The following is a 23,375-nucleotide window of genomic DNA, read 5'->3' on the forward strand; positions in this document are numbered from 1 at the left end:
GAATCTGAAAGGAGAAATGGACATACACTTCAACCCTAACTCAGAAGCAACCCCTCACTGATAACCATTTGCAAATGAAAATTTAGTTTTCTTCAAGGGAGTTTCACTGGGGAAACAAACTATCCTTAAGGTTGGGATGCACGCTTAGCAGTAGATGGCCAACAGAAAATGAATTCAGTGGAATCTTTGGAGGTTCTTTGTCTCATACATAATGTTATACCAGGGCTTCTCCTACTTAAAATTTATCTCTAATATTTAAACATTTTTATTTATATAATTTTTTTCTTTCCTTTTTACCTGAAGGGTTCTTTGCACGTATATTACTATGGCTCCCAGTTTAGTGTTTTGATAGGATTTCTGAGGTGTGAATGAGTGGGTCTCTGCCTCTATATCTGTTTCTTGTGCTTTTTCTTGGATTCTTTTCCTTGTTTGTTTTGTGCTATTCTGATGTGTTGGCATTTGTTTTATCTTGTTATATTAGATTAACTACATTATATCAATTATATTTTAGTATTACCTTTTAGAAGCCTGTTTGCTTTCTAATGAGAGACAAGAAAGGAGGTCAGAGGGTTCTGATGGGAAAAACTGGGAAAAGGGGGGGAACCATAATCAGAATATATTCTATGAGAAAAAAATCTATTTTTCAATAAAAGAAACTGATGTTCTAATCCTCCATTGACCTTCTACATTTCCTAGTTCCCTCTTATAAGTGGTATAAAACTAGTTCTGGCCAGTGCTCTGTGACTCAATGTGATGCTAGCCAGTGAAGATTTAAGGGCGGGCATGTACTGACCTTGTAACTCTTTGAGTTTTTTGTACCAGTAGTCATGGTAATATTATGAGGTGACGAAGCATAGTCCATCTAGGATAGGACTATAAGGAAACGTCAGCAGCATCTCTCCCAGCACAGTCATGTACTGGGCATCCTGAGTATCATGTTAAGTACTGTGCTTAGTCACTGCATTTGAGGTCTTCATTTTTCCAGCATTATTTCTTTTTTGCTCAATACAAGCACTTTCCTTAGAGAGATTCTTAGAGCTTCTTTTAAGACACCATCAAATGTCAAACATAGACATTATAGAAGCAGGTTTCACATCCCTCTGCACAGCAAAGGGAGGTGGCACGTCACAGCTAAGCTTATCAAATCTCTCACTGTTGAACAAGTTGTCCTTATTTGCACATGAGACAGATAATGAAATTAATAAGAAAAACCTTTAAGACAGCACATTATGAATAGAAAATACTGTCTGATTTGTCTTCTTTTCTAAATATATCACGCAGATGTAAAGGCACCTGGTCATCTTAGGAATGAAAATTGTGGTGGTCTGATGTGGAGATTCAGCAGTGGGGTCCATTCCCCTGCAGCTGTTTCTGATGCACAGTTCATTGTCTGTCCCAATTAGAAACTCCTCTCTTGCCATAGCATTTCCTCTTCTGTGGTTGATTTGATCAAACGTCCTATTGTTTCGGCCCAAAACATAGCTTTACTAAATCAGCCACGGTATTGTTCAAAGCTCATTTTTCGTTACATTTTTCTTCATCAATGCTCACAATGCTAATATCTGCAAAGAGTCCCTGAATCTTTAATGAAGCATTTCAAATCCACTCAACTACAAGTAGTCTGGGAACAGAGCTTTCTTTTCTTTTCTTTTTCTTTTTTTAATTTTAAAAGGAAAGTAAAATGATTGAGTCTTGTGTGGATCATGACAATACCAAACAGATGCAAATAAATATTAAAGTACTATATTTTTCGTGTTGGATCAGAGCCCAAATTCTTTGCCCCAGAAAATTAACCAAATGCTCTAGTGCACATGTGGTTTACATTTAAGGTGTAATGAGCTGTTCAAATAGAGAAGGGCAGGCGACCATATTAAAAATAAACATCAAATTTTAACAAAGACACATCCACTTAGATTCCAAATAGCCCTAATGGCTTCGGTTTATTGGAGCTACTTCACCATGTAGCATCTTTGGTTGGAAGCCAGTTTCCAGTTTCGATGTCTCCTAGTAAAGCTGAAAAGGTTGCTGGGTATAATTCTTTTATGGAATAATTATTTAACTGTGATCATATTGCCGCAGTGAGCACAGTCTCTAATGAGAGGGTAGAAATAAGAGTAGTCTAGGGAGGAAAATGGGCTGTGAGCATCTGAGATTGCCCAACTAAGGCTTGTGCCTCCGTGCCTCCACTGAAGTTCATCCATTTGTGGTACTCATAGAGATAGCACTTACTGACTAGCCTTGTGGTACTCAGCTCTGTTCTCTGAGTGTCATTGTTTATACAGTGCTGTTCAGCAAGCCTGAAGAGAAGTGAGTACTGTAGTCTGCTCTCCTTATTAAAGATGCATGGATATATTACAAATTAGGCTGCTCCCCTCCCCAATGCACATACCCAAGAGACAAATTTATCTCTTTTTTCTCTCAGTTGGTGACTCGTATAGCCAGGGGAGTGATCTTAACATTCAAAGAAGTATGTGACTAACTGTCATCATTGCATCTTTTAGGGTTCCGCTAAGCTCCTATGGTCCACTTTATAAATGATAAGATGTTGTCTTCCTCCTGAGTCTTTCGAGGTTTAACCAATAACATGCCAACCAATCTTGAAATGAACTAGGTAATCATTGATATTATGTCACCTGTGTTCTAGTCATAGGTAACATCACCTCCCTCTTTGCTGGCTAGAGAATGAGAAAGTAATGGTGTGATCCATCCAGATTCAATCCACTTGAGTGGCAATTGTTGCAAACATGACAAGAGACACCCAAACAAAGATACAAAATTGAGTAGTATTCTCTAGGCTGTGTAACATCAGTCAGTGCTTCGATTACATCTTCAAAGTAGTTACTGGCCTTAATACCCACTCCTGGTTCAACCCTCTCACATCCCCCTTTGCTAGGGCATCAAGTCTCCACAGGACCAAGGGCCTTCCCTCCCAATTTTGTCAGATAAGATAATTCTTGTGGAGAATTCATACCCAAGGGGATCAGAGACTGATGTGATGAAAATTATAAAATAAACACTGATAAATTATCAAAAGTAGAAAAAACAAAAAAAATTTACATTGGTCAGAATGATCATTAAAGTGAATTTGGTTTTGCTGTCATCTCAAAAATCATTTTGAGTCCTTGCTTAGATTCTTATATTTTTGTGGTCTCTTATTTATACAAATGAGATACTTTTGTCCCAACTACTGGGATGGTTAATTTTAGTTGATAACTTGGTTAGATCTGGAAAAAGTTAAGAGACCTGACTCTGGACTGATCTGTGAGAGTAATTCATGAAAGTATGAGCTGAGGGGAAGAGCCTTGCCAAGAGAAAACACCATTTTCTAATGGAAGCCCTGATATAAAAAGATACAAGGCAAAAGAAACATTGCTTTGGTGAGCTAAGCTTCACATCTTGCCGCTGAGGGCATCTACTCCATTGCTGCTGCCTCTGTTGCTGTCATTTTTCACTGACATTAGAATCCAGATTCTTTGACCTTCCTACATGGACTGAAGATAACTAGCAGCTCATCAGAAATCCTTAGGCATTTACTGTCAAACTGGCAGTATTGTGGGAACCAGCCTTGAGGATGGACTTACTACCCAATTGATTCAAAACATACCAACTCCTATTGTTGGACTACTCGTGAAAGTCAATCAAACACATTTTGTGATATATATTCATTCAAGCAGTTTTGTTTCTCTACAGAGCCTTGACTAGTACTAATTACAGTGCTAGGAACAAATATGGTTGTTTAGTGAACTTGATGTTATCTAGAGCTAGCTCTCCAGCTTATATGAAACCTACCACTACTGGGGACTCTTCTGGTAGGATGGGGAGTACTGGTAATTCGCAGTGTGAAATGGTGAATGAACTATACAGGATAAATGCATTTGAAGCTCCTGATTCACCTCTTGTGAGGTTCAAAGACTTTAGTGACTTTATAAATAAAACTTTTAATCATTTGTGAAAAAGCAAAGAATATACCTACTGATTCTAGCATCTCTGGATATATTAACAACTACTCAAGCAAAACAAACAAACAAACAAACAACAATGAACTCAGAGAAGAAATTTCCCAGATGTAAACAACTTAAAGATTTCTATGTCTTGGAAGGAAATCTCTCCAGCAGCCTGAAGACCCAAGTTATCAAATCAAAACCCAAGCATCTTTCTTGTGATTGGCTTATTTACAATATAAGTTTAAAGTCACAACCTTGAAAGGTGCCAGAAGTTACAGTAAAGACATAAGTAATAAAACAGTGAGGTCTTGGAAGTTGATATGTGCGGGAGGAGCCTGATAAGGTTGAGGCCATTAAACTCTCAGAATCTGATGACCCACCTTTAGTAGGGGATGTATCCTCACCCCCAACCCCTGAAGTACTGCCACCTCTGCCCTTGCCTGTGAGAACTAATGCTATACTGACTGTGGACAAGGCAATGGTCTTCCTGAAAGGAGATGTCTAGAAAGGTAATGCTGACAAAGTTCATTTCCCACTCATTTTACCTCTAGACCTATAGCCAGACTCAAGGTTAAGCAAACTCCTGTAGGTAAGGCAGAAAGTGTGACCTATGAGGTGGTGCCCTCTCCTCCAAAAGAACTCAATGGATTACTTGATTCACACAAGCATAAGTCTGGGGGATGTATAGGAATGAATTTTAAGGGTATGGGGAATGGTAGAAAGAGTCTAAATCTAAATCAGGGTAAGTTTATTGATACGGACCCATAGAGAAGAAATTCTGGGTTTAAGGTTGTAACTCAGTTAAAGGTGTGTCAATAATTTATTTGATTGGCTTTCTGAAGTATGGATCAAAAGGTGGCCTACTGTGAAAGAGATGGAGATGTCTGGCATTCCTTGGCTTAATGATAATGAAGGGACTCAAAGACTCAGGGAAATCAGAATGCTGGATTGCACTTGTCCCATAAAACCCAATCCTCCACAGGGAAGGGGTCTGAACAGAACTGAATAAGGGATAATTTGAAACTTTGGGCTAGAAAAGTCCCAGAATGCGGTAAGTAGAGCTTAATGGGTCATAATGGTGGAGGGTAGAAAGTCCAGAGAGACCAACTGCAAAGCTGGACCATTTCTGGGATGAGCGTGACAATGTGGCTTTTAAGCCTCTGGAATTGGTTTGTGTGGAGAATTTGGATAAGTCTCTTCAAATGCACAAAAAATGTAAGGATACTCATCTCATCAATGTTCATCCAGAGAAACTCATCCTTAACAAAAGAAGACTCCAATTACCAAGGAGATAGGAAGTCTGTCCTGATGATAGTTCTTCTAGAAGTCTACTACTTATGGAGCAAGATTTCTTCCAGAGTCTAAACCTCTGGTTTCTGAAAACCACAGTAAAAGTTTCAGAGCAGCACTATTGAGGAAGAGAACTGGAGTCAGGCACAGGCACCACAGATGAAATTATAATCTGTGATTCTGGATGTCTTTGCTGAATGGAGCTGGCTGCCCTCCTCCTGGGTCCCTTCTGAACAGACAAGAGTCTTAGAATACCCTACAAAGAGTTGTGTTGTCCCAAGCAGGAAATCTCTTACTCTTCCTAACAGGTAAAAGGTTCATACCCCCTAACCCCCCCAAAAAAGATTCATAATCTTCTGAAGAGTTTTGAATTTTGGTATTTTACAAAAAGAGGAAGTTTTTATAAGTTGGGACACAGGGAGGGATTAGGCAATGGGTTGTATAGGATTATCAAAAGATAGATAAATTTCAAGGCCTGTTGGGAGTTGGAGGAAAATCTGAAAGATGTTAGTTTAAGGCAGAGGCAGGGAAACTGAAAAATAATAATCTCTAAAGGCAATTTTATAGAAATACTCTAAAAATTCATTTATATTACCATGAGATGATGCATTCGTCTACCTACCCATTACCAGGAAGTGGAGAAAGAAAGTCTTCTTCATTGTTATTGTTAAATCCTATCCCCTATGCTGTTTTCCAGCTTTTCCTGTGTGTGTGTGTGTGTGTGTGTGTGTGTGTGTGTGCATGTGTGTGTGTGCATGTGTGTGTGCATGTGTGTGTGCATGTGTGTGTGCATGTGTGTGTGCATGTGTGTGTGCATGTGTGTGTGCATGTGTGTGTGCATGTGTGTGTGTGCTCCTGTGCATGTGTGTGTGTGTGCTCCTGTGCATGTGTGTGTGTGTGTGTGTGTGTGTGTGTGTGTGTGTGTGTGTGGCTAAAGTGCTATGCTCATTAGAGCGAACTCCAAGCATCCAGAAGCATGCGCAGTTAGAAGAAAACGTTGCTCTTCTTCATACCTTTTACTTTCAGCCTTCACCTCACTCTCATTTTAATGACTTGCACAATCAAAGAGTCTGTGTCCTATTATCTGGGCACTGGAAGCAGCTGTGGCATCCTGGAAACTTGTGAGAATTCCATAAGATCCCTCACTTCCTCAGTCAGAATCTCTATTTCTGTTAAACCCCTGGCAATTCATCTACCTGTGAAGGTTAAAAGATGTTGCCCTATGTTGATGAAGTCTCACCTGTAGAAATGTGTGTGTGTGTGTGTGTGTGTGTGTGTGTGTGTGTGTGTGTGTGTGTGTAGAAGCAACAAAAATGTCTATTATCAAGGAACAAATAATCAATCATGTCTCGGTCACAAGATGGAACACACGTCAGTGTGACTCCTTTTTTTCAATATTGTTTGTCATCCCACCGATGCTCTGGGGCCTTCCTTTTTATTGCAGTAGACCTACCAACATGCTTTATTAAATGGAAGGAGATCTATCACAATACATTATCTAACAATACCTAAGTTTTTGGCATAGGAATACCTAGGGATAATTTTTTAATATTTTTTCAGTAAAATAGATACTATACAATTACACATGATAATTTCCAGGCTACATGAATCCTAATGCCTAACAAATTAACTTTAAGCTTGGTATGTACCTCTTTTGGGCCTCTCCCTTCTCCTTAGTTGATTTGAGCTTACTAGACTCAGCTCAAGAGAGACAGGCTTGCTCTTAACTGTCAGGTTGAGGAAAAAAACAGTCAGTGATCAGTATAGTAGGAGAGGCTGCTATCTCATCCTTCCTCCAGTTGCTGCTACCTGGAGCTCCTTCGGATCTAGCTCTTTCTAAGTAGTCTGTGTCCTGTCTGGCCTTAACTACAGTGCTATTCCTGCTGTGGTTGAACCTTGTATGGGCCATGAGATACTGGCACAGTAAAGATTCTTTACGCACACTTGGGGTCTACATGCTTCTCTTCAAAGGCTTAGTTGTTTCTCAATTATGTTTACTGTGTCTGAGTGGCTGAGTTAGGAAGAGCTTCAAGCATAAGGACAGGCAGGCCTGTGGCACTGTATTTATAGATCAGAGTTCTCTAAGAGAGAACAACCCCCCCCGAGAGGAGGTGCTTTAAGTCAGTGGAGTTTTATATAAGGCTGTGGCCAGGTTCTGGCCCCCGAGACATGGATCCAGTTGAGTTACCATGGAAGACATCGCAAAATGATTTCCTTTTATCATCAGAGTGACCAGAGAGCAGTGCAAGAGAGAACAGAAGGACTTAGAAGCCTGGATGAGCTCTAGCCACAAAGGCCCCTTGCTAGCTCACAACGCCCCTTTCTGTCAGTGAGACCTGAAGTCGAGCACTGGAATGCTGCTGAGGTCTAATAGAGTTCCGAGCATGGGATTGCATTTGTTGGATTTCAGAAGCACAAAGGAGTGAAAACATGTCTAGGGACTGGACCGAATCTGGATTCTCCATTCAGAGCACAACCCAAGACCCATGAAACACTCCTGCTGGGAGTGAAGCAGGAAGCCGTAGTACTGAATACTTTTTCTTAAAATGTGAAGTTAATGGGGCGGCCTGACTAATAGAATGCATTCAATTTGATCTACAGCAGGCCATTTGCGTGGTTAGAGTGAATTTTAAAGTAGACACAGTAAACAACAGAGAAACATACCAAGATCATTCCAGGAAAAGTATTTTTGCTTTTTGTTTTTTGGAACCTGCATCATTTTTCATTTTGTTATAGAATTCAGATACCAGTAGAAGGAACCATTGTTGAATGGTGGGGATATATGAATAGATGATTTTGGATGGGATCTATGAGCCCTTGGATGTGGGTTACTAGGTCATTTACAACTCATTACTGCATTGTAAAGATTCATATCCCTTCCATTTTTATCACATCTCGAGGCCAAGAATTTTTTAAGGGTCATTTAGCTTTCAGAAAACTATGAATTATGTTGGAGGCATTGTTCTTTCTGTGACTTTAATGTGCTCATTTATAGAGAAGTTACAGGAAAATACTTTTGCTTAAGCCCCGAATCTGAACCCCCATATAATCCCACACATAAAGTAACTTGTCATTAATGACCTGTTGGATTCTACATGCTCACTGAAGATTAAACAAATATTGTTTTGAATCCACGAAAGCATCCCGAGGTCTTTTAAAAGAAATTTGTTGTTTTTAGAATAATGAGGCTCAAGCTTTTCAAACTCAGGTACTGAAGCATCCAGAACGATTGTGGATTGTGGGAAATTCTTGACTCCATCATTAGAGGGCAGACAGAATTTCACCTAGCTAGTGTTATACAGAGAAAATGAAGTTACTTGGTTCTGATTCTAATGGGAATGAAGTAAAATGTTGACTCCGAGTGCTTTTTGATATCTTTTGAGAGCTACTTAAATGAAAAAGGCTAACGATGATTTAATTGCCATGACAAAAAAGTTGACCAAAAAGAATTGCAAAGGATATAAAAATATTACTTTTATAATAAGCAACTAAATCCCATTTTCTCTTTCAGTTTTATCTCTTTCAAAGCCAAACATGAGACTCACCAAGCTTTGCCTTGGGTGTAGTTGAAATGCGAAGGGACTTGACTTTAATTTCAGCATCCATGTACAACCTGATTCCAATCAACCATGAGCCAGTACTTGGTTGCTGCTACGTGGAACTCTGTGATTCAGTCCCATGGATAGCATAATCTTGAAAGCATTAAAGAGAACATTAATTAGAGGAGGTTGACAGAATAATATTCATTAGGAATTTAGCCCATACCAAGTCTATGAATTAGGCCTTACACTATTACGTTTTGCAAAACTGTTTTCTAAGGCAATTTTGTTCATGATAAGCAGCACTTCAATTGAAACATGCATTATGAAAACCATTTTGTTCATTATAAGTTTATGGAGAAAAATCATTTAACTTGCACTAACTTGTAGCTACTTGGAAAGTGAGCCGGGTCTAGAAATATACATATCGAACGTCAAGCCTCCCGCTGCACATGGGCGGTACTTCTCAGGGAATGCTTCTGCGTGCAAAGTCTCTCCTTTTTATGTGTGCCTCCATCCCAGAGCTGTTGATGCACTCAAAGAGAGCGTGTGCTCTTTCACTTTTAAAGATCCAAGGTCAACCCAGTCAATAGACTCTACTTAAAAGGATCCGAAATCTTTACTGAGTCTCTCCTAATTAACATTGAAAAAAATGATTAATACACGCTCAGATGTAGGATTAATGGAGATTTGTAAGTTATCTTTTGGGGGGAATTTTACCTTGAGTAAGAATGTGTAATTTCTTGCAATTGTCTGTTTGGGACATGAAAGCAAACTGAAACTCATCAAAGAAAGAAATCCGTCAATAATACCGTCGAGTGGAGTCTGGGAAGTGAGAAAAGTTAAATGTGTTCCCAGATCAGAGAACAAATTCAACAAAAGAAAACAGAAATTATGACCTCAAGTCTGTAGGCAAACCCTTAAACCAGTTCTCCAAAAACCAGTTCTCCAAAAACCAGCTGCCAGATGATAAGCCTGCAGGGGGCAGAGAACACATTCTCTCCGTGCATGGGGTTTTGGTTTTAAACCCCAAGTTTTCCCTGGATTAGCTGCCTGATGTCAGTGATGCCAGCCTTTTGTTTCTACTCTCCATCCATGGATTTCATATTTTTCTACTTGCAATCATATTAAAACCCACATGGTAGGGCTGGAGAGATGACTCAGCAGTTAAGAGAGCTTCGTGCTTTTGGGAGGTCCTACGTTTGGTTCCCTGCACCCACAGGCAGGTCATAACTTTCTAGAACTTGGGTTGTGGGGTTTCAGCATTCTTTTCTAGCCTCTGTGAACAGCTGCATGCACATGGTACACAGACACATGGGGCACTTATACATACATAGAAAACATCTGTAAAAATTATGTATGATCCATAAACTCATGCTCACCCATGTCCCAATGATTGCTTGTGGGTATTCAGATGTACAGAGCTAGGGAAATTTCATTCTCTAGGTGCCACACTCCCAGGTGACATAGAGCAAGGGTGACAACTTGTATTCTGTCCTGACTACCTTTTTTCCCCAGCTCTCATGATGTAAACACGTATTCTCCCTGAAGTATGCTTAATGACACTTTCTCATTTTTGTGATTTTGAAAACTTAAAATAGCCAAGCACCAAAGCACTTTCTAAATGTTCTAAGCACAACATGGTTCCAATGAAGAATATATATATGCTGATTAAACTTTGTTAATTAGTCATTAGTTTTTGTATCGTGGTCATTGGGCTTAAGGTTAATGAGTAAACAATATATTGAATAAGGTATTGGAAAACAGAAATCTATCTAAAGCAAACTTCTGTATTGACTGATAAAAGGTTGTCACTAGATACTCATGTACATAGTGCTGTATAAAGCTCTTTGCTCTTTGAGTCGACGTTGTAGAGCGTAGCTGTGAACGAGGAATAGCAACTGCATAGGAAGAATCTGTGCTCTTTGCACTTAAGTCTGTGTTCAGCACTGTAACCCCTTACACTCTCCTTGATGCCTCTAGTGTCCTTGGCTTCACTCCACTTTTCTCAACCTCTGTCTGTCCCAACACTGTCCTCAAGATTGCCTCATAGAGTAGGAAGGATTATGCTTTATACAATGGAAGAAAATATCCTGTAGGTGTAGGCTTCTCCACCCGCGCTCTTGTTCCCAAAATAATGACTCTGAGACTTAATTATTAAGAATAAATGCTGAGGTCATAAGTTTTGGCTCATTCCCTAGTTAGCTTGTCACTTATATAACCCATTTGTTCTAGTCTATGTGTGCCACATGACTGGTTACCTCGCCTCGGTTTCATATGTCCATCTCCTCTGAGTCCAGGTGGCAAAGTCTCCACTCTTGACTCTTTCACATAATTCCCATCTCTATCTCTACAGGATGTCCCACCTTCTATTTCCTGCCTCAGTTAATAGGCCACAAGCTTTTTATTGACAGATGTTTCCACACGGTGCACAAGAGATTCTCTCTACAATTCTCTCATTAAGTATGGAATGTCTCTGCTATGGAGTGGATGATTTGAGGCTTTGTTAAGAGTATAGACGTGTAAATATCAACTCACAATTGAATGTGGTCTGTGTTGTGATGGATTATGAGCAAAATGTAGTGACAAGCCAGAGTATGGATAATGGCAGAAGTGAGGACAGTGTCAGGAAGGCTTACAATACGAAGTGACACTTGGCTCCCATGTATGTGATGGTATTTATCATGGAAAGAGGTAAAAATAATTTTCAGATATCGAAGGTCTTCTCTTCAGGTTATTTGTATGTATTTATATCTTTATATTCTGAAACTTGCCTAACCAGTTCTATGGTATTATTCTGGTTATCCAGTCCTCACAATATGGCCTAAACTTCTGCTAGCCTTATCTCTAGGGATCTCTTTTCCATTTGGTTCACCTCTTCCTTTGGTGCCTCACACTCTTCCCTCCAGCCAGTTTGACTCTCTCACCTTCATTTGTACTTTTGTGTCTTTGTACATGAAATTCTTTTAGCTAGCTAAGCCTGATTCCGTGAGCCAGCCAGCAACAACATTCCTCCATGGTTTCTGCTTCAAGTTCCTCCCTGAGTTCCTTCAATGATGGACGGCAACCTGTAAGCTGAAGTAACTCTTCCGTTCCCCCCAAAATTACTTCTGGTCAGACTCTTTCATCCTAGTAAAAGAAATCAAATAAGAATATTGAGATTCCCATGCTCTCCAAGTACCCTGTGGAACATAATGTTTGGAATCGAATAGTTTGGCAAAAGGCAGATGTAAGAGGTCTGATAAGAAATGACCTGACCTAGCAGAGGGTGGCAGTGGGGTTCAGTATGCGAAAGCACTTGCTGTGCAAGCTTGATGACTGCTTGAAGTTTAGATCCCACACCTAATGTGAAAAGCCATTCACGCACAGTAGCTACTTTTAACGCCAGCACTTGGAAGGTAGAGACAGGGATTCCCTGGCTAGCTGGCTAGATGGAACTAGTGAGCTCTGGGTTCACACAGAGGCTCTGCCTTAGTGAATAAAATGGAGAGAAGTTGAATAAGAGACTTGATGGCAAGTTTGAGTATCCACGTTCAATCAACCACACGCAAGTGAATGTACATGCACAGATAACACGCTCACACGAAATAGTATAGACATAAAATAGGATGCTGGAACCAGAGAATAGAGAGCAGGCCTGTAACTGATAGGAGTTCGGATCTCAGGATTTTAAGAATTAATATTCAAGTAATGTAAGAGCTGATGATAACTTCGACTGATCTAGCCCAGGCGATTGGAGATGGAGAGTGACGGGCACCTTAAAAACAGTGCACGTAGAAAGGTATGTTGGGTTTGAGTGGTTCACAGCTCACGTCAGTGTCTCTCTCTAGATAGAGAGAAGCTTTGGCCATTTCACAGCTTAGTGTCTGGGTTGACCTTCTTTTTAGGTCATGAGGATGTAAAGGGAGCAGCAGAAACCTGGATGAATGAATCCAGTCATAAGATACAATGGGCATGTCCTACCTTATCTACAATAATAGATAATTGCTTTGTTGTTCAGTGGGAGTTAATTTCACGTCCCCCCTTTCTGATTCTGCCATATAATAGGTGCAATTATATCTCACATGCAGGGTGATATAATTAAATATCATCTTTTGTAATGGTACCTTTCCAGAGTCTTCCCAGGCAGCTGATTTAGGTACTTGTCAGGCTTATCTCACAACTGATAAATGTTTTCTTCTTGTAGCTTTAATATAACAGGGTATCTGCCTCTGAATGGGAGCATTTCCAGATAGTCCGGGCAAGCGGTCCGTTTATTGTATCTGACAGTTTTATTGCTTTATCAGTTATCCGTTCAGGGAGGATTTTATTATATGTAAAATACTGACATAAATTATGGGGAGGAGAATTGATTTTTGTTATAGAACTTTGATTCATTTTTCATTGTTTGTATGTGCCAGGTCTGATATTGTTTGTTTTTGTCCTCTTGTATTTGTCTAAAGTTATTTCCCTGGTCCAACAAATGCTAGTATTAAGTTCCCAATTGTTTTATTCTTGTGACTGCTCACCACTTAGACTGTCATAGGTTTGTGTGGTTAGTGAGTGAAATATTTTTGTATGTACTTGTCTAAATAAAGTGTAGGGATAACATGTTTGCATAAATTAACTGGAAGTGGTTGCCTAGAAATCTCCATTCACAATTAAGATTCAACTCCATTGCTGGAGACTCAGTAGAGAAGCAAGAGGGGAGTCTGGCTGGGGAAAGGCCATTTATTTGCAGGGTTATGCACTTCCCAAGGATTTGGCCTAGAGAGCAGGCTGGGAGCTATTCTCAGGGACTGACTGGGAGGCCAAGGTCCAGAAGACACAGCTGGGTCAAAGACAAGCAGGCCTAGGAAGAATGCTGATAGACAAGCTTACACCAGTAGACTCTGAGCTTGGCAAGCTGGCAACGGATTTCACTAACTCAGCCCTAGGAAGTTGCAGCAGCTATCCCAGATACTTTATGCTTTTGAGGTTTCTCACTTTATGCTTCCAAGTTTTTCTGCTCCAACTATTGGACGCTCATCTTGGCTTCCTAGAGCTGCCTCACGCCAATGGATGGTCTTAAGTTCTCAGAAGTTATGCTTTCGGGTATACTTTTTCCTTCCTGCCTTTTAGGCAAGGACAGACAGGACCAGCGGTGCTGTAGCAGAGGTCCTTAATTGAGATCAGACAAGGTGAGCTTTATACTTCACAGTTACCAACGACATCAAACTGTGGCCAGAATTCATCTAAAATTACACCTTTCTTCAGTCTTTCCTTCTCTTCATTCTGTTTCCTGAACTCCTGTGCAACCTCTCCTAGGAGCAGTTCCTGAAGGAATCACTTCCATTCAGATTCTGAGCTCCAAGTCTGCTGCCCTGAGAGTCAGTTAACCAACCAACATGGTAATCAACTTAACATCAAGGATAATAACTAACCTGGTAATATCAAGTCACCTTGACAGATCATTGCCATTTTCCAGGCATAGTTTCATTGTTTTTATGTAATTTTATTAAATTGCTGTACTTGTTTAATTATTTTGAGTCCAATAGAACAGATTATCATTATTCCTATTTGATAGTTGAAAAACTTTGAGGTTTGGCAATATTAAGCAATTTATTCCAGATCCTTTGGCTAAACAGTAGGAAGTTGGTCCTCAGAGAGGAGTCATCAGGATTGTTCTGGTACATAGTCTTTAGGATTTCTATTATTCTACATCACACCTTAGCCAGAATGTCTGCCCCTGGGATTATTCCTGTGGAGTGACAGGGATTTGTGCAACAAATGGCAAACTCTTCAGATGAAAAGACAAAGGCCAGTCACTCCAGTGTTCCTAGTCAATGGCCTTAAAAATTAATAGTCTTCTGATTGGGAAGCTTCATAAGGTCTTGAGGGTTTGAAGCAAATATGATGTTGCTAGAACAATAACAAAAGGCAGTGAGAATATTGTTTGGGGTCTAGTGCACAGCCTTCAGATGGGTTGACTGACCGGACTGACTGTGCAAATGTGGTCAGATGACCATCATGGAAACCTGGAAAGTGGGGGAAAAGGCAGATTGTGAGAAGAGTTTGGGTCCAAACCTTGTGGTTCATCCAGAATTGACTTCTGTAGGTGGTCAGCTCAGGCTATCCATAGTACTAATGCATCCACTATTTGAAACCATTTTCCCTGTGTGCATGCTCATGTGTGTGCATGTTCACATGTATGTGGGTGCCTGAGCATGTCTGTATGCCTACCAGAGGATAGCATTTGTTATGTTCCTCAATCATTCTCTACTTTGTGTTTTTAAAAACAGTCTCTCCATGAACTTAGAGATCATTGATTTGGGGACACTAGCCGACTTCCTGTCTCTGCCTCCCCAAGACTGGGATGACAGACACACATCACTGTATCTATCTTTTTGCATGAGTACTAAAAGTCTGAACTCAAACTTTCATGCTCACATGACAATCATTTACTGACCATGCTGTCCTCTCAGTCCTGAAAGCTTTTCCATTAGGCAAAAAATGTTGACATTTCTATATCTGGTAGAAAGAAAATATATTGAATTAAAAAGTCTCAACCATTAAGTATAGAATTTCAAGATGTTTTTGTACCCAGCAGAATCTTATTATGTCCAAGAATGCTGGGCTGAGTCATAAGGACTAGCTTCTAGTCTAACTTTCCCATAATGTTTTTTAACCTAAAAATGTTACTTTTTGTACTCTCCAAGATCTTGATTCCATTGCTTCTTGTCTGTAAAACCAAGTTAACTGGTCATGTATTGTTTTTATTTCTTTAAAAGATGTCTCTTTCACTGCCTTCCCCCCCACTTTCTTTCCCTGGTGAGATCCTATGTGCTTGGATAGCAATAGGTCTGAGGCAGTCTCGTAAGACAGTAAGTTTTTATAAGTACGTTTAGCATATTTTGTGAATTCTTTCAAGTCATTCGTTAAGATGTAAGATAGTTGTATAATAGTACAACAGGCACTCATCATATAAAGGCAGCACAGGGAATGACCTCATATCTGAACAGTCACACACACAGCCTATCTAACACCAGGATCAAGCAGTCGAGCGTGGTGGTGTCAGAGAAGCTCTCCATGCCCTTTCCAGCCAATGATCTCATCAATAGTAACTGCTATCCCAGCTTCCAGAAGCACAGCTTAGGGAATAACGGTTTTTATACCCAATACAAATGTAGGTAAACCCACATGTGGCCCTCCATGTCAGACTTCTCCTTGGTTCTGTTTCTGAAAATCATTCACACTGTTGTATCTAATCGTTGTCTGCTCGTTCTCATTCTCTTTGTTCTGTAATAATTCCATTGTGTGGCTGGGCTTGTCTGCTTTGTTGTAGAGAACAACACTGTGTGGCTGTTTGGTTTGCAATTGATTCTTTTATGTGTTATCATGAACGTTGCTCTGAGCGTTCTGATTTGGCTGAATACATGTGAGCATTTCGGATAGGTACACACCTAACACAGAGAAGGCTGGGTCCTAATGTGTGCATACATGCAACTTCTGTCAACACTGCGAAAAAGCATTCCAGGGTGGTTTTATAGGAATATCTAACGTGAGTCCCCGAAAGAAGCATAGAAATGCTGGGGGCATGGTAGAGCATTTCTCATTTAATGAGCTATAGCAGGTGTGGACCAACATCATTAGTACATATTAAAGTCAACTGAGTACTACCGGATAACAGAAATGAGTACACCGTTCTCAGCAATAAAACGTTAGGGGCTCTAGGAAAACAAGTGGGTCAGCCAGGATGGGGGCTGGAGAGAAAGGCAGTCTCTGCTGGTAACAAGAAAATAAAGCAACACATGTGGAAGGCCATCATCTAACTTGATGGGCACCCTGGAATGTGAACCTTCGTGTGTGCGACCAAATATCTGACCAGGGCCTCTTCCCTGGTTTGGACAGGAGTATTGTCCAGCGCTGCTTGGCGCGCATGTTGAGAGTAAGCCTGGGCACGGCACAGCACGGTGGTAGGTGATTTAGATTCAGAATTGCACACTAAGAATCAAGAGTTGGCCATAATCCATTTGGTCTGAGAATCGGAGATGTGGTGTAAGAAATAATTTGTAAGAAGGAGCAGATAGAGCCAGTGTGGTTGTAATTGTTCAAGAATGCTCCTCCCGCGTTTCACTCTTGCCATAAGTGCCTTTACTTAACATTGTTAAACATGTGGGTTGCCTTTTGTGTGGTTTCTACAGTGTGGGGCATGAAGTGAGTGATGTGCAGACAAAGCCAAGCCAGTAATTGAGGAGACTCTGGTGACAGAGGCTCGCCAGGCACTCCAGCTACTCCCGTGGAATAGCGTTTGGAAGGCAAGAAACACACGGTGGAGAGTGACTAAATGTTGCCAACTGACTTAACCTGGACAGGGAAGAGAGACACGCAGATAGCACTTGGTGGGATCTTTCCTTCCCATACTTCTGTTTAATTCACATTTGACATTTCCACGGGTGTCTTAGTTAGGCTTTCTGTTGCTGGGATGAAACACCATAACCAAGAGGCAAGAGGAACTCAGACAGGGCAGGTACATGGAGGCAAGAGCTGATGCAGAGGCCATGGCATCTGGTGGTGATGGTGGTGATGGTGGTGGTGGTGGTGGTGGTGATGATGGTGGTGGTGGTGATGTTGGTGGTGGTGATGGTGGTGGTGGTGGTGGTGGTGATGGTGGTGGTGGTGGTTGTGGTGGTGGTGGTGGTGGTGGTGGTGGTGGTTGTGGTGGAGGTGGTGGTGGTGGTTGTGGTGGTGGTGGTGGTTGTGGTGGTGGTTGTGGTGGTGGTGATGTTGGTGGTGGTGATGGTGGTGGTGGTGGTGGTGGTGATGGTGGTGGTGGTGGTGGTGGTGATGGTGGTGGTGGTGATGTTGGTGGTGGTGATGTTGGTAGTGGTGATGGTGGTGGTGGTGGTGATGGTGGTGGTGGTGGTGGTGGTTGTGGTGGTGGTGATGTTGGTGGTGGTGGTGGTGATGGTGGTGGTGGTGGTGGTGGTGGTGATGGTGGTGGTGGTGATGGTGGTGGTGGTGGTGGTGGTGATGGTGGTGGTGGTGGTTGTGGTGGTGGTGGTGGTGGTGGTGGTGGTTGTGGTGGAGGTGGTGGTGGTTGTGGTGGTGGTGGTGGTTGTGGTGGTGGTTGTGGTGGTGGTGATGTTGGTGGTGGTGATGGTGGTGGTGGTGATGGTGGTGGTGGTGGTGGTGGTGGTGGTGGTGGTGGTGGTGATGTTGGTGGTGGTGATGTTGGTGGTGGTGATGGTGGTGGTGGTGGTGGTGGTGGTGGTTGTGGTGGTGGTGATGTTGGTGGTGGTGGTGGTGGTGATGGTGGTGGTGGTGGTGGTGATGGTGGTGGTGGTGGTGGTGATGGTGGTGGTGATGGTGGTGGTGGTGGTGGTGATGGTGGTGATGGTGGTGGTGGTGGTGGTGGTGATGGTGGTGGTGGTGGTGGTGGTGGTGGTGGTGGTGGTGGTGGTGGTGGTGGTGGTGGTGGTGGTGGTGGTGGTGGTGGTGATGGTGGTGGTGGTGATGTTGGTGGTGGTGATGTTGGTGGTGGTGATGGTCGTGGTGGTGGTGGTGGTGGTGGTGGTGGTGGTTGTGGTGGTGGTGATGTTGGTGGTGGTGGTGACGGTGGTGGTGGTGGTGGTGGTGATGGTGGTGGTGATGGTGGTGGTGGTGGTGGTGGTGATGGTGGTGATGGTGGTGGTGGTGGTGGTGATGGTGGTGGTGGTGGTGGTGGTGGTGGTGGTGGTGGTGATGGTGGTGATGGTGGTGGTGGTGGTGGTGGTGGTGGTGGTGGTGGTGATGGTGGTGGTGGTGGTGGTGGTGGTGGTGATGGTGGTGGTGGTGGTGGTGGTGGTGGTGGTGATGGTGGTGGTGGTGGTGGTGGTGGTGGTGGTGGTGATGGTGGTGGCAGTTGTGGGTTGGGGGGTGCTGTTTATTGACTTGCTTCAATACAATAATTAGTATCCAATGATGTCCCTGCTTGTCTTATTTTATTGATCTAATGGTACTTCCAATAATCATTACACTTGATCATTTCATGATACAATAAACTATTTTAGCACATACATGCACATGTGTGAACACACACACACACACACACACACACACACACACATACACGGAAAGAAAGAGAGTTTTACATGGGGACTCCACTTCTTGCCTGATTGCCCTGCCTTGCACCTCTTGTACAAGGTTGGTTACCTGGAACTGAGGAGAGAAGCTGTGTTTCTATTGTTTCAGATACTGGGGAGAAGACATTGCCACTTTGAACATTAGATGCAGTGTGAGCTGTACGTTTTGTACATACTTTATCAAGTTGAAGAGGTTCCCCTTTACTCAAAACTTTGGGAGAAGTTGCATTTTTATTATAACCTTTACTCATTTTATGTTTGTGTTTGCTACTTTTTTTTTATTTCTGTGACAAAATACTTAACAAAAGTAAGAGCTGGAGGTACAGTCCATCATAGCAGAAAAGTCACAGCAGCAGGAGCTGGTCACACTGCATCTGTGGTCAAGCAGTAGCGAGAACTGAATGCTGGCAGCAGCCCCTGTCTTCTTTTCATTCAGCCTGGGAGCTCAGCCTATGGAATGGTGCCACTCACATTTAGGGTGGGTCTTCTCAACTCCGTTAATCCAGTATGGAAACACCCTCACAGATCCCTGAGTAGTGTGTCTCCTAGGTGATTCTAGAGCCAATAAAGTTGATAATCAGAGTGAGTACCACAGCTGGCTTCGAAGGCTTTGAGTTTGCAGTTCTCCTGTGCAACCTTCCCTCTGTGTGCTGTGATTACAGGCATGTGCCACCACACCTGGAAAAGAGTGCTTTTAATGATAAATAAATATTTGATTTTTTTACAATGTCCTCGGAATCCTAACAATACTATTTTTTTATGGTTGGCATTTATTTGTAAATATGATGAGTTACATTAGCTGACTTTGGAATGCCAATAGAATCTTTCGTTTTAGGATAAATTCTTCTTTGTCATCATGTACCATCCTCTTTAATCCTTTATTACTGGTGTGTAAACTCTTACTTTCCTTAGAACAGTTACATGGTGTTTGTCAGTGCTACCAATATTATAGCCTTTTTGTTTGTTCCTTTGTTTTGTTTTGTTTTCTATTTAAGGTCTTCGGTTTTGATGTCAGGGTAGCCTCATTCATAGTGTGAGTTGGAAGCATTGCCTTCTATGTATGTGCAGAATTGGCAATATGGCCTCACGAAAGGTTGAATAAAATTCTAATAATGACTTCTAGGCCTAAGGGTTCCGTACATGAAAAGGGGTTTAGAAAAATAGTCTGTTAAAAGCAATTGGTTAGAAAACTACTGCTTATATCCTTTGGGTGCTGTGGTTCTGAATGAATTAGCTGGCTCAAAAACTATCAAATGCATCATCAGGAAGTACTCTAGTCACACCACTGTCATCATCTTGATTAAGAAAACATATTATATGATATAGCTAGTTGGATTCAAATCACATTCCTCAGGTGTCTGCTGCCCCAGGACTAAAATTAGAGGCATGCACTACACACACACACACACACACACACACACACACACACACACACACACACACACACTCATTATCCTTTTACAGTCTCTGGAATCTTTAGAGACAGTCACATGCCCTCTTCCCGGGATCTTTATACCTGTGTATAGAGGGCAGATGTTACCCTCACGTGCCATTCTTTAGGGGTCACCCGCCTTTATTGTTGTTGTTGTTATTGGGATTGGTTTTTGTTTTCATTTTGTTTCAATAATTTTCAAGTCAGAATTTGATTGTGCCCTTGATGTTCTAGTAGGCTCTTTTCTTATCCATGATTAGTTCAAGTGGATGTTTATCAATATGTTGATAATCTCAGAATATCATCTTTAGGTTCCACAATTTTCTGTACTAGTTTCTATTTCATGTGGTGCCCTTCTACTCACTCTTACTTTGGAGTTTTATTTATCTCAACTCTCAGTTTTCCCTCTCCTTCCCACCCTCCCTCCATCTTCTCAGTCTTTACACTTTTATTATCTTCAGTTTTATTTTTGTGTGTTATGCTACATGTTTGTAGTTTGAGTGTTAAATTATCAATTATCTTCCAAAAAATAAATAACAAGGAAAAAATCTGTGTATATAGGTATCTATGCACTCATATATGCACTCACCATGAGGGCAGGAAGGGAGAAGAAGGAAGAGTTCACCATTGGGTAACATGGATGGTAAGCCCCTGGCCATGAAGGCTGGCTTTATGGAGCAGGAGCAGCCCAAAGGAAGCATGGCGACTAATATCTTGGGGATTTTGACAGGAAAAGGGACAAAGTGGCATAGAGAGTTCATATCTGCCTTGCTCTAATGCTCTAAAGGTCTCTGTGTCTTATATGGGAACTAATAGATCTGAAGTGGGGTAGAACCCCTAATAGATGTTTTAAGGCAAGAAGGGGATTTAGCGAGCCCCCGAATAATATTAACCACAACAGAGTGATGCTGTTCTCATTCTTTTCTGAACAGTGTGTCTTATCTGTCTTCTCATCTACTTGACATGGAAGAAAAGCCTGTTATTCTTATCCTTGTTTCTCTAGGTACTTAGAAGATTATTTTTAACTTCATCACTATTTCTTGAGTAACTATTATGTACCTCTTTTAATTCCCTTTTTGTTTTTTTTTATCCTCCTCTTCTTCCTCTAGATAAGGAGTCCCTTCAGTTTCTTAGATTTTTGGACTTTGAAATTTTGGGGCTATTATGTATTCAAATTCTACCCCTGACTAAATGTCTCTCTGTTTTTCAGTGATTCTAGTCAAATACATATCATAGATATGAATTATATATTTATATTTAGATATATACCAAACACACACACACACACACACACACACACACACACACAAAGAACACACAAATGGTCACACATGCATTAATGTACACACACATACACACATGGGCACATTTGATGACTGGAACTTACCCCATATTTCAATGACTCTTTGATCATTTCAGTTCTGTTTTATACTTTCATGAGGGATATTTTTCTTTGTGTGTCTCTAAACTTCCCTACTCTGTTCTGCAGGGATTTTTTTTTTGCCTTCCTTTCAGGGTAGTTTTTACTTTAGAAGTGGTAGTTTCCACTACTAGAATTTCAACTTGAGTATTTAGAAAGATTTTTTTTTTACTTAGCTTTTGGATCACAAAATACAACAATAACCTCTTTAATATTAGTAGTTGTCTACAACTACTAATTCTTATATCCAAGTCAGTTCTTACCATTCTTTTAATGATGCATTTTATTCTTCTCCTTCTTTACATGTTTGATCCTTATTGGATGTCAGCTATTGTAAAAATACGTCATTACATGTTGGCTCTTTTTGAGTTTCCATAAATATAATTGAGTTTGGTTATGAGAAATCATAATGCTACTTGGAAACTGCTTGTTTTTTTAAACCTCTTATTTATATGTGTTAGATTTGACCAGTGTAGTTTTGTTAGTCTAGGGCTAAGTATTTTCTTACTATAGCAGTGAGAGAACTCTAGGTAGTCTACCAAATACTGTGAGAATTGTGGGATTTCCAGGGTGGCTGGTGAGACGTGGAGCCTCTCCTTCATGAGAACCATGCCTTGCCAGTTTGCTCAAGTGTAACACAAGGTCAGCAATGTCTGGCACACTAAGAGGGAGCTCACGGCCATCTACCTTGGTCTCTCCAGCTTCTCAGCTTTGTCTCCTGGTCTCAAAGCTTGAGTTGGGCTTTTCCTGCTTTCTCTGTGCTGGGACATTCTGTCAGGGCTGCAAAAGGGATAAGCACCATCTTTATTTCTTCTTTCTCAGGGATCATAATCATTTACTACCTAATAGTCATAAAGTCTTTTCTTCCCTGTATTTGTCTGGGTTCTTGTTTCTTTTGGTTGAGGATATGAATGAAGTCTGTGATTCTGTTTGTCTCAAAGCAGAAGTCTCCATGAACTAACATGTCCGACTGTAGCCATTATGAACTTAAGTGCTTTAACTCTTGGAGAAGGTTCATGGTTCATTGCTACTGACTTTAGAGATTGAAATTAGAGGGTCTTGCTTGTTACCCTGCCCTTGTCTGGTTAGGTGTCTGTGAGCTTATATTGTCCTATTTTAAATCTAGCACAATATGTTTGGTGAGGTTCAGAAGGAAAAGACAAGGGCTTCTGAGAAGATTTCATTGGCTTTCTAATCATGTTTATGGGAAGAACTGTTAGAAATCTTGGCTTCTTCCCACAAGAGAGAGGGGCCGTCTCAAAAGCCATGAGAAAATGGGCTTGAATAGATTATCCAGATATACTTGTGTGATAGATTCACAAAAATGATTTTTTCATATTCTGAGCATGGTTTCAGAAGGGATCTGGGCAGCCAAATAATGACAAACTAGATGAACTAAAGATGCCATGAGCATAACACAGACAAATTATTGGGTTTTCAGAATGCACTTCTTATCTCTGTAGTCAATATTTGATGCATACTCATTCCCATTTCCCCATATTCAGTCAAGGAGGGAAAATGTGGATTCATCGCTAAGTGATTGATCAGCCTAGCTTCACTCTGCAATGCTAGGAGAAAGACGAATCATGGGAAAATGTGCACTTTAAACAGCCATTCTGATTAGTAAGAGCCCTCCTGATGAAGCCAGGGAGATGGCTTGACAGAGAA

The sequence above is a fragment of the Rattus norvegicus genome, chromosome 9, assembly GCF_021556685.1.
Source record: "Rattus norvegicus strain SHRSP/BbbUtx chromosome 9, alternate assembly SHRSP_T2T, whole genome shotgun sequence".
In the NCBI taxonomy this organism is placed as follows: domain Eukaryota; kingdom Metazoa; phylum Chordata; class Mammalia; order Rodentia; family Muridae; genus Rattus; species Rattus norvegicus.